Below are 12,933 nucleotides of genomic sequence, written 5' to 3'. Positions count from 1 at the left end.
AGTGCTTGGGTGAGTAAATTTAGTATTTAAGCTTTCACTGCCCAAGTATTTCCAAAACAAAATATGCTACAGCAAGAGCAGAACTCTGCAAGTTCAGATTTAACCAGAGATCAGACTGCCACATTACTTTTAAATGCATACAACAACCAAAGTCTACTTCCCCTTCTTTCATAACACAGTCGTAACAACAGCAGCTTGCTTCATGTGCAAAAGTGTTTCTTGGTAACACCGTAAAAAGAAAGTTCTAAGCCCAGTTTTGCAGTTCATATAAAATCCTCACAAGGAATCCGAGCAGTTGAAACAAGACAGCATTTTGTTTACCAGCGCTGAGAATCATTTTCATGTCCCAGAAATGTGTCTCCCAGGACATGATTCTTCACCTCAGCCTGCTAACTGTATTTTCCATTGAGCACTCTGGGCAGCCCTGGAGAATACGTAACCACATGTCCTGGTCTCCCTTCTCTTAAGACTTTGTGATAGCTCTTCTCTTTTGATGTCACTGCTCCAATGATAACATAAAAAGCTTCAGTGGTCACAAGAATGCTGAATGTAATAATCTGCAAGTGGTGCAATTCAGCCCACTAGTGAAAGATTTTTCACTGCACTTTTAAATTTGTTCCTCCAGCAATAGCCTTGAAATAGACAAGCTTAATCTGCCAAGGAGGTAGCAAAAGCAAAGAAAATGCCTGGACAGCCGTAAGAACGATCCAGGACATTCCAGCATGACTCTTCAAAAGAGCTGAGGGGTGCACAAAGTTTTTAAACACAGGAGCAGCAAACCCAAGACACCAAGAGCTAGGCAAGCAAGGTAAAGGCTTAAAACACAGACATTTTATAGGAAATCATCTCTTCAATTCATCACATGGACTGACTGCAAGGAAGAGGCAGCTGACACCCACTCTCCAAAGAGGCACCACATAGGCCCCAACATGGCTGAAAATTAGTTTTCAGTACCACACACAGCTGTTAGGAACTTGAAATTTCAAGCATCTATAAGCTGATAGTCTATATAAGAGAACACACAAGTGTATTTGTTAACCACAATTTTCCAGATGCACTGTGTATACAACCCAAGAACAATGGCGTTATCAGACCAAAATGGTCGTACTGATGAGTTACCTTGTTTCTCAAAATAGGACAAACTCTGCCAGAATGAGCATTTTAAAGTCCCTTTTATGTCTGAGAAAACCATCCTTGCCCCTTCAGATACACTGGTTGAGTTAGCACAGCGTAAGTTTCTAGCACCCTAATCAGTAACTCCAAAGATACTGCATGATAAATATCAAAGCATGTCAGTATGCCGATATTCAACAACAGTCATATCAACTGCACTAACCAGTATTAAAGTATTCTCACCTACTGCTCTCTAGAGAGATCATAAGATCTTTAATGGTTATGCTAGACCTTCTTCTTAAAGAGATGCAGTAAACCTTAGACAACATTTCTTCTTCAAATTGTGTAAATTTAAGATCTTTAGAAGATCAAAATTAAAACCACTCCAGAAGGCAATCATTAGGGCATCTCTTTTCTGGATAATCAACCCTATTTTGAAAATCCACAGAGACAAAAAAGGCCATAGTTACATATGGTGCCTTGAAAACAAAGCTCTTTTACAGCATTTTACAGTGGTAGAATGATCTATGTCTTGTTTGCTAATCCAAACTATTTGACTCTTTCTTTACCTCTCTTGCTACCTGAGACCAAAAAACTCCAAGGGGCTAAAGTAGCAGAAAATGGAGAAACACACAAGTGCACAAGAACTAACTTCTAGAAACAGTTACCTCTCTATGACATCAGCCGCAAACAGAAAATGCAGCATTCAAAAAATGCCTGATAATTAAGAAAACAAAAACTTGATGTAATGCAGAAATGTAACACTACAGAATAATAAATGAAACAATTGACACTACTCTTTTTTAAAAAATGCTCTAAAACCACTTTTGCCCCAACCTAGCTGAAGACTTGGTAACTCCAGAACACTCTGGCATCATCGTTTTGCTTCACTACCCACCCTGCCACACAGCCTCCACAAGCTCATAAACAAGAGATACAATGATGCTTCAGTTAATTCACAGTAAACAAGTCCATAACAATATGGGCAACTCACTTGCTTTAAAAATTCTCTTTTATGGCACAGATGTTTTAAGAGTGATCCTCAAAAGAAATCAGTTGTTACATAAACATCAGAAATAATGAAAATCTGCGTTAGTGGAATTTTGTTGCATACTTTTATGTTTTCTCCAGCAGTAAAACGTTTTGCGTCCAAATCCTTACAATTCCCATTCACTGCAATTCCTTTGGTTTCCCAAGCTCTCAAGATCCTCCTTTATTTCCTGCGTCCTTGTCAGAGAGACCACACACTGCAGCTGTTTGGAAGCAAAATACTGTCCAACTGCCCAACAACTACCTGTGTCCACAGATCAATAAGTCACACAAAACAGCATCAGATCTCTTCAAGCTGTTTGCTTGAGAGAGCAGACTAATTTTTCTGGTACTTAACCAGTGATTTACTATAAGTTGTTTCAAAACGCTAAAAAGCCTCCCTCAAGTTTGAAGCTATTTACAGAGAAACAGGACTAAGGGAACAAGTATGACAGCTTTACTTAAGAATGCCCATTTCATTTTTGCATGGTAAGGCAGCCCGAGGAGGTCATATACCATGATTTTTCACTCTTTTCTTACCTTTTGCTGCGTTCATATTTTATCTTATTGACTAAATTCTTGTCTGTACCGTTCTCCCTTAAAAATACTATAAAAACACTAGGAGAGTCATCATATTACAAACACTGGTTTGATAAAGACTAACAAAAAAGGGTAAGAATACATCAGTGAATATATTTTTATATTTTTTTACATACCATCCAAGCTTGGGAAGAAAAATCCCTCTCATTGCTGAACACATCTCTCAATTAATTTATCTGGCACTTTCTGAGAGTTGTACCAGGAAAGACAGAACCCAACATCCCCTACACTTCTTGGACCCAAAAATAAAGAATTGAAGCGCATATTTTTGTCTGTCAGATGAAAACAGACTGTTTGTACATTAACCAGCAAGTAAGTTACGAAAAGGGATGAGAGGGAGAAGTATAGCTCTGCTTTAAATACAAACAGCTGTTGATGCTTCACCCAGAAGCATTTATATATTAAATACCCATAACAGAGGGATTTTGAGTGTGTGAGGAGGAAGCATGTGAAAAAATCGAGGTTGAAAAAAAAGCAGTCTCACAAGATTGAGGCGACACTCAGCAAACTGAGTTCTCACCATCACTTCTGACCGTGCACAACTAAACCAGTCCCAAATTGCTGTTCCTTCTCTACTTGAAATGCCTGAAGCAGGCATCCCCAGGCTAATGATAACATGCTCACTACACAGTAACAAAGTTTTTCAGGCTGCAAAAGACTGCTGGATCTCCAATAATTCAATCCCTTTGCTCAGACCAGGTCAATTTAGAGCAGTGCCTTGCCTGGCAAAGTTCTGAATCTCTCCAAAGTTGTAAGGTCCATAATGTCCACAGTTCTCTGCTTCAGAGTGAAGAAAGATTCTTCCTAAAATTATCTGCCAGATATTTAGGAATTTCTGCCTGAGCCCTATTCCCAGTGACTCGCCTTACCAGCATATGCAAAAGTCTGGCACTATCTTTTCTTCATGCGCCATAAGAGAACAGATGCCAGTGGGATCTCTCGGTTGGGATCTAGCCTGGGCCATCTCTTCACCATGCTGTGCACACATCCTAGTGTCCTCCACCTCTCCTCACAGCCTGGGCCATCTCTTCACCATGCTGTGCAATCCTGGTGTCCTCCACCTCTCCTCACAGCCTGGGCCATCTCTTCACCATGCTGTGCAATCCTGGTGTCCTCCACCTCTCCTCACAGCCTGGGCCATCTCTTCACCATGCTGTGCAATCCTGGTGTTCTCCACCTCTCCTCACAGCCTGGGCCATCTCTTCACCATGCTGTGCAATCCTGGTGTCCTCTACCTCTCCTCACAGCCAGGGCCATCTCTTCACCATGCTGTGCAATCCTGGTGTCCTCTACCTCTCCTCACAGCCAGGGCCATCTCTTCACCATGCTGTGCAATCCTGGTGTCCTCTACCTCTCCTCACAGGTCCCATGCTACAGCCCCTACATCAGCTTGCTGCCCTTGAGCAAGCAAGCTCCAACACTATGTCAGGAACTGCTATCCTTGAATGGGTGCCACCCACCCAATAATTTTTACCATATTTACAACTTTCATAGCTTTTCCCCAATCCTTCATGTTCAGAATGCCTCATAAAATAAAAAGCTGACAAAATGTAACAAATTCTTTAAGTTATTTTTCCTCAGTGTCCAAATTCTTCATTATTAATATTTTCTGGTATCTCAGTGCATAAAAGCAGAATCAATACCGTACAGGCACAAGAGACTGCCAGTGTTATAAAAATTAAATTAAAAGTTTTAATAAAGAAAAGAGTATTTTTCTATCTCATTCACTTTTTCCAACTCAACAGGGCCTTGTGACAAACAACATCAAATACATCTTGACTCTAACTTTTTGAAATACATCCCTGCAGTGTGTACCTCAGTTTGCTCATCTTTACAAGCATAATCACATATTTCTTAAGTTTGAAGACACTTTGTCTTCAATGATAAAACCAGGACACAGTTGTCATACTGCTGGCTAAACGCTTTCACTTCCAAGCCTCCAAAAATCAAAATGCATTTCTGAAACAGCTGAGAAGTCTAACCTGTAGCAAACCTCCAAAATAAGCTGTAAAAGCAAATTTCAGATCATATCATAAACACTTTATGTAAACTTGCTCAAAACCACACACAAATCACAACAATTACAGACTCACAGGGTTTCTGTGCCAAAAGGCTCGATATCCTACTACTAAATCTGCATGATAACTCTTTCCAAAAACTACTGCTTAGTCTGCTTGGCTTTGGGCCATTTCAACTTATAAACAGGAAAAAAGGGATGCCACGGAAAAGATACATACTGAGAGCTTGCACACACTAAAAAAGCAGATGATAGCATTTTTAATGGAAATTCAAAAAATCACTTTAGACTGTTGACTTGTAGGTAGGGAGAAAAAAAATCCACCACAATCCAGATCCCACAAACATTTGCAAAGGCTCTTAATGAAAGCAGAAGTATCCATGTGCCTAAAAGCCAAAACTTCACAGAGCAAGAACTCAATGAGAAAGTAAACATAAATCTCTAATATTTTCACTCCAGATCCTGAATGTACTTTAGGTGCCAAGCAGCAAAAGATAAAGTGGAGATAACTTTCAGCTATGCTGAAAAAACAGGCAGCAAAAGTTTCCAAACTGTATGTTGCTGTTCCATGGTGCAGGTTCAATCACACGGCACAGGAGCTGTTCCAAGTATTCTCCGATAGACAAAACTGTTCTACACACACAGTCAATGTTTCTAGCCATACTTCGTGGTTTAATATCCATTCCTTGGGCTCTTGCACAACTACAAGTCATGCAAACAAATACAGTGCATGGCTTTTAGTGCTATTTAGACTATTTAAGGGGAGTGTTCCTAACAGGGATTTTTCCAGGCATGCAGATTATGAAGTTTAATAAGATTCACAGAATTCATACTTTACTCCTCCATAGGCTGGCAGAAAATTTATAACCTCATTACCTTCCTTGTACCCTCCTTCCAGAAAAACGTGCATAAGCACAAATAACTTTTTTTGGAAGTAGAGATTGATAGTATCATAGGAAGAAATGCAATTCCTATTATTAAAGGATATCAGAAACAATCATAAACACCCTCTAACAATTTAAGCAATATTCTTTACTGATACTGGCTGCACACCATTGTGCTACACGTGTGAATCTTACACAGATGAACAGAAATTCAGTTAAAGACTTTAAGCTTTTCAGGGGGTTATTTTGCTGGAATTATCTTCTTGTTGTTTGGGAAAGTTTGGGTTTCATTTGGTTTTAGTAATTGAAATGCTAGAGTAGGTCTCCTTTAATATTTTAATTTCCCATTTGGGGTTGTCCTAGAAGCTGGTGACCAAGCCCACATGCTTAGAGATGTGAGCTTTGAAATATTACAGTGAAGGCTGGTTATTATAACAGTCCATAGTCAAGAAAACCACACCAGCTGCCAGACAATGCAACAAGCAACACAGATTATTTGTCTGGATGCAAAACCCCAGTCATTACAAAAGACATTAGAGAAACATCTTGATGACACACTTTCCCACCCTGAGACTGACAACAGATGCTACTTTTTCATGCACTGTGGTGGCAAAGGGCTTGCATGAGAGGGATGCTGCAGAGACTCAACCTCAACACAGTGCCAGAGACAATAGGAACAGCAACTCAGGAGCTTAGGGCTGGGATGCCAGGCTCTCCACTGAGAAAATCTAAAGAAGAGTGTTTTTAGAAGGAACATTTGGAGCATGTGTGTGCATTTCAGAAGCTCAGAAAACACTGTATGTCATGCCTGCTTAAAATAGTTGTGAAAATACCTATGACTTACTATTTAAAACACTTCCTGCATCTTTCTTTAAGTGAAGTATGCATTCTTTGCCCTACATTACACATCAAGCAACCTCCTGAAAGAAGCTTTAAGTCATGAAAATACAAGAATAGGACTATTTTTCCTAGCAAGAATGGAGGATCTTTTCTTTATGCAAGGAATTCTAACAACCAAGCACTTACTGTACTTCACATACACAAACAAGAAAAGAAAGGTTTAGAACAAGCATAAAAGAATGCAGCAAGAAGGTGTAAAGAAAAAAAAAGGCACTAAAAAGGTATAACATAACAAAACAAAACCCAGTAAAACAAAGGCGGGGAAAAGTACTACCTTACTGAAATATTCATGTAAAGGGAGCTCTCAGTGTGCCATGACTACAGCCCTGACTAGGTACCAGCAGCAGCTCTCCACCACTCTCCCCCTTTGCCAGTGGGATGCCAAATGGGATGTGAGTGAGAATCAGGAAAGGTAAAACTCATGTCTTGAGATAAGACTAGTTTAGTAATTGAAATAAAATAAAACACCAAATCAACATTAATGATATAATTATAATCAATAGGGAGATGAGGGGGTGAGGGGAAGGGGTGACCCAGGAATAAAACCTAAGAGAAAAAAATGATGCACAATACCACCATCACCACACACTGCCTGAAGCCCAAAGTGCCTGCCAGGAAGAAAATTAACTCTATTCCACCAAAAACCAAGACCCTGAAAAATTTGTAACATTCTCTTATTCTGGTACTGTACCTTCCTGTTAACCCATCCACATCCTGCATCACATTAACAGTGACAACCCTTATGTTCAGATGACACATCTCCATTTGAACTTCTAATATGAAGCAGATGCCATACGAGATCATTTAAAATACCTAGGGTGCAAGAACCAACAAAAGAACTGCAAAGCGATCCACTGAAAAAGATTTAAAGCCTATCTTTCTCAGGAAATAAAAAAAAATTGGTTAAAAAGGTTCTGTCTGCATGTGGATTTCATTTTGCCAAGATAATTTGTGGGTGAAAAAAGGGCTGTATAAGCAGCAAAACTAAACATTAAAAGGCAAAGAAAAAACTCCGAACCCCACCATTATTTTTTAATTGAACACAGCTTTTCCAAGAATTTACAGTGTTCTCAATCATGCCCATTAATATTCTTTAAAACAGTTTTTCATTTTAAACTTTCTGTGACAATGCAAATATAATTCTCAAGCTCAATATTTTGATGACTTAGACCAAAAGGATAATTTAGATTATTTCATAAGCAGATGTTACAAAGCAAAGCATGCATTTCCAAATTAAAGACATATCTCTGGTCTTCTTGCTATTAATAAACTGAAATTTGTACTTTAGAGAATATTCTGAATTTTTAATTTCCATGCTTTTGCACATTTTACATCTAAAATATACCGGATTAGACAACAATCAAGTTGTTCATATTCTGTGAAATACAATCAAACGAACTGTATATTAATTTTATATTCTATATTTTCTTTTAAAAAATTTTGTTTCAGCCTCACTTTATCCTTAAATATTTCTGTTGGGGCCAGGGTATGGCAGTATATTAACACTTGCTAGCATCCACTTGAGCTGCCTTGATGCTCGCACCTAAAAGGCACACCTCCAAAGAACAATTTCAGACCATAAAATCAAAATTTCCAGATTCTGTAAGTACTACAGGTTAAAAGAGAAATAAAAATAAAAAAGTGATGGTCACAGAGCATGGCTTAAAATCATTACACCTTATCTGAAAATAATTGTTAAGGAAATACATTTGTATTTATTTCCCAAATAAATCCAATAAATATGCAGATCATATATCTTATAACTAACCTCTTGAAACAAACATTTATCATACGTCTGCTAACATTAAATCTGTAATTACGATAATCTATTTAAAAAGTACAACTAATTTATGTGAAGACATAGCCTCCTATCTTCCTTTATAATTCGAAAATAGCAGAACTAACATACCACCGTTATAATAAACAATTCTGGTATGCTAAAGGTAATTGCAATCTCATGTGCAAAACAGAATATGTTCAAACACACAAAGTTACAGATTTACAACACTGTGGTAATTCCAACCAAGAAGTGCCATCAAGCCATTTTTTTACATCACACTTTGACCAAATTAAAATGGAGATGCTCTAATGATACTTTCTAGTTTCAGTGGGAGGTTTTTTGTTTGTTTATTTTTCCTTTAATCTATCAAAATCAATTATAACTCTTGAGAAGTCTCCGCATACTGAATATGCTTCACCTGTTCCAACCAAGAAGCTGTTTTTCCATCTCACTTTATTTTATATGGTTATAAGGCTGTGAAGGCATCACCATGTCATAAATAAAAAAACTAGCGTCTATCACCAGGCATGCCAGAATTAAATGTGACTCTCACTGTAAAGCCACACCAACTGCTCTCCAGTTTGAGAACAAAACCACAAATACCACACAGAGATGGTATAACTATGCACAACTGCTAAAAGCACAAAAATTTATGTGCCACTATGAACATACAATTCTAGTTCAACTGCTCAGCATATACAGAATTAAGCAGAATCACTGATAATTCTGCTTTCTACTGCATTTAACTGACACTTCATATGATCTTCACAAGAAGTCCAACTCCTCACATTCTTACAATCAGCTAGGCTTGAAAACTGAGATTAATCCTTTCAACAGAAGTTTCAGCTTCTTCACACTGAAAGACTTAGCAAACACGGTTATCTGCCAAAATAAGCACCTTCCATTACCCCTGTTAATATAGGACTTAACTTAGTGGGTACCTTAAAAACCAATTAAACTAACTAAAGACTTAACCACAGAAGGAGAAAAAGCAGTATTAAGAAGACATAGCAAAGTTCATCAAATGACATCCAAAGAGCTGACATGAGTAACAAAGATGTTTAAGAGAAAAGCTGTTTTCGCCAGTTATGGACATAACACCAAATGTTAGATACAGTACAACTTCCAGAAGCCATCTTTCCTTCCAGAAATGAGAATGTCAATTCAGACCTAAGAAACAAAAAACAAATGAAAAGGCAAAACCTAAACAAATAAACATACAAAAAAAAAAAAAAAAAGAATTTCCACTACAGACATACTTTTCCTAGCTGACAACCTTTCCTCTAGGTGAATTACTTTTTTTCACCAAGGAGACGCAGGTACCCCACTGGAGGCAAATTACTTCATGGACAGTGAAATGCCTTTTAAGATCAGGATCAATTTTCTAAATGAAGTAAAGAATCATCAGCATTTCTAGTCCAATATCCTTTCACATTTGACAGCCATGAATGGAGATGCTCCATTCTGTTGACACATATTGGGAAAAAAACACAAAAGAAACAACACCAAAAGAGACCCAACTACCACTGCACATTTTTCTGCTAGGAGAAACAAAATACCAAACATTCTCCTAACCTTGCATGCAAAGTACAGCAATTTCACTGCCCCTCGACATTTGAAGATTAGGTCACAATACAGGTTTTTATCAAAAGTTAATATATTAGGATTAAGACTACAACTAAGAGTATGCTCAGCAAAGCAGTCCAACTTCGGCTCTGCTGCCTGAGTTTAGTTCATCGTTTTTCCCACTGGTGACCAATATTTGACTGAAAAAGATAGACCTCCATGAAGAGTCTTTTCCTTTGGAGAAAAGCAAGCAAAGAAACAGACATTTCTCATGCCCAATCTAGAAATCTCCTGGATTTGTCTTTAAATTATGACACTATTTCAAAATTATAAGATGAATCACATATCACACTATCTGAAAATGTTCTTTATATTTTTCAGACAATGACTAGTAACAAGCATTGACCTGCTACTGTGACTTAAGTACACTGTAAAACTTAATATTTCAATTTGCGCGTCTGCAAGAGCTCTTTTGAGCAAAATCATTCTGGTTATTGCAATTGCCATTTAACACAGGACTTTTAAGGGCTTTTAAACACAGCAACTGTACTAGTGAATACCAAAACTTCAGAACAAACCCCAAAAAAGCCCCTTTCTGGAGAAAAAAAAAATCCAGTATTCCTTAATCCAACATTAAGGTCTTTGTACTCTAGGCTGTGATGAATATATTATATGGTAAAGGTTATAGTTTTCTCTACCGTGACTTTCCAAATCATGGAAAATACAAAAGCTTTTATCTCCCAACAGTAGCATACTAGGTCAATTTGTCTATAGGATTGCTGAGAGCTTAAGAAGATTAAGAGAGGTTTTGAGATCAGGCATTAAGATAAGGTTACCATCTATACCAGGAATGCCCATGCAATTTTAAAACAAAAAGTTGAATGAAACAGAGTTTCATCAGGTGGAGGCAACCACCATTTCCAAATAATGTATACTGGAAAAATATTTTCTCCCAATATATTTTTTTTGGAAGGCCTGGGAGGGACTAATCTGCCCCATGTACCATGTGTCTCAGGACACAGCAAAAGCTGCTTTTGCACTATATAATACAATGCAAAGGTAAAAATTCAAGTTCTCCCTCAACTTTCCACATTGTAAGTAATCCTTTACTATGTTGTCAGTCACGAATTTCAAGAGGAGCTCGTCTATAAACTCTACCTCATTTCAGAGCAAGATTTCTATCAGTATAAACACCCAACTAAGTGCCCAAGACATAAGCACCACTAAAAATATATTCTAAGAAAAGACTTAATTAGACACCTCATTTTTTCACCCTCCAGGCCCAAAGAACAATGTCTTGTTTTCTGACCTTCTCCCACACCACTTCCTAATTAGTAACTTCATATACGCATAAACAACTTAATTCTGGCTGCCATTCACAAAGAACAGCTTAGGAAAACATCTAAGGCCCTGATCCCAAAACCACACAGACACGCGTTTAAATATAAGCATGTGGGAAACTCCAGCACAGCCTTGGAAGCGGCTATTGTGTTTGACTATAAACAAGCACATCAACCCATATGTTAGGACCACAATCCTGGAAACATCGAAGCTTCAGGAGGAACGAACCACATGTTCGAAACCAGCTCCTCAGAGGGACCCTGCTGCGGAGCGGTTTCTAAGAGGAAATGCAAAAACACGTCTGTGGAACTGACGATGAGAGCCCCGAAGACACTCAGTGGGGGTCTCACAAGGCAAAAGTCTGACTTGCAATCAGCATTTAGGAGCACCACGAAATTACTTGGTATGACCGGTCACTGCGCTCCGTGAATTCCCGCAGTTACCGGCAGCCCGCTGCGAGGGGCGGAGCCTGGCTCCGGGCACGGATACGGACACATCGCCCCCTCCCTCTCTCTCACACACACACTCACACACACAAAAATCCTTCCAGGAGCGGGGCTCAGCCGACAGGCAGCAGAAGGCCGGCGGCCGCTGCGTAACGGAGGCAGGGCGGCAGAACCGCCGAGGCCCTGGCGCTGCCCAGGACACACCAAAGTGCGATAAGACACAGGCACACGGTGCCCCGCACAGCGCAACCCCTGGAGCTGCATGGGCGGGCAGGGGCGCGGGGCTGGGGAGCGCCGGCGGCAGCAACGCCACAGCCTGAGGCGCCCGCCCAAACGCCAGCACTGCAGGCTGCCCGCGCTTCGCACCGCCGCATCCCGACCGACCGTCGGGGAAAGAGCCATCGCCGCGCCGGGCACCGGCTCAAAGGCGGCCCCGAGCACTCCGCTGCTGGCCAGGCGACACATGGCCTGCCGCCAGCTGCCGCCGCGATTCGCCTCGCCGTGTTCAGAACAGCGGGAGTTTGCCCTCCCGTCCCGTCCCGCCTGTGGTGCCCACCCGGGACGGACCCCAGGCGCTGCCGAGGGCAACTCCGCGGCCCTGCGGGCCGGCTGCGCTGCCAGCCGGGGGTGGGACGCCCGGACCCGCTCTCAGTCCCCCGGGGCCCCTCTCCTGCTCACCTGGTGGCGGGGCTCTGGAGCCCGGGGCGCCGCGGGGCGCGCCGTGCCCGGCGGGGCTGCCCCGGCCCTGGCTCCGCGCTCCCGCCTCCGGCAAGCTCGGCCCGTGGAGGGGCGGCGGCGGGCAGAGGGCGGCGGGCGGCGGTAAGCGACCGGAACCGCCGCTCATGGCGAGTCCCGGGAAGCCGGAGCAGGAGCGGACACGGGCGCGGGTCTGGGGGAGTGCCGGGAGAAGGGAAGCAGCCGAGGGGGAGGTGGAGGCGGCGACGGCGGCCCCACCAGCGGGGGAGGAGGCAACGGAGGAGGCGGGGGGCGGCGGAGGGGAGGAGGAGAAGGCAGGCAGGAAGGGGGCGGCGGAAGAAGCCACCCATCTGCCGCGCCGGCCCGCCTCGCCGGCCTGACGGAGGTGCCGCTCGCCGCCGCTCTCCTCGCCGCGCGGAGCGACGCCGCGGTCCCGCTGGCGGGCAGGGGCATGGAAGCCGGCGTCGAGCTGCGCCCCGGGGGCTGCCGAGCGGGCGGCCACCGGCATCGCTGCCCGTTCCGGCCGGCCGGCGGCGGCCGCCGCCCCAGGAGCAGCCCCAC

The 12,933-nt window shown here is 42.0% G+C and overlaps 1 protein-coding gene across 1 annotated transcript in view; it reads right to left on the bottom strand.

Moving 5' to 3' along the window:
- RNF38 (ring finger protein 38) overlaps positions 1 to 12,549 on the bottom strand; it is a 105,854-nt gene extending 93,305 nt beyond the window's left edge. Inside the window, exon 1 of the mRNA XM_059492665.1 lies at positions 12,355 to 12,549. The gene's annotated coding sequence lies outside the window, so the exon portion shown is untranslated. The remainder of the gene's footprint in view (positions 1 to 12,354) is intronic.
- Positions 12,550 to 12,933: the final 384 nt, after the last annotated feature.

Source organism: Ammospiza nelsoni, chromosome Z, assembly GCF_027579445.1.
Source record: "Ammospiza nelsoni isolate bAmmNel1 chromosome Z, bAmmNel1.pri, whole genome shotgun sequence".
In the NCBI taxonomy this organism is placed as follows: Eukaryota; Metazoa; Chordata; class Aves; order Passeriformes; family Passerellidae; genus Ammospiza; species Ammospiza nelsoni.
The sequence above is the reverse complement of the archived record's forward strand: the minus strand, read 5'-3'. Positions and strand labels throughout refer to the sequence as shown.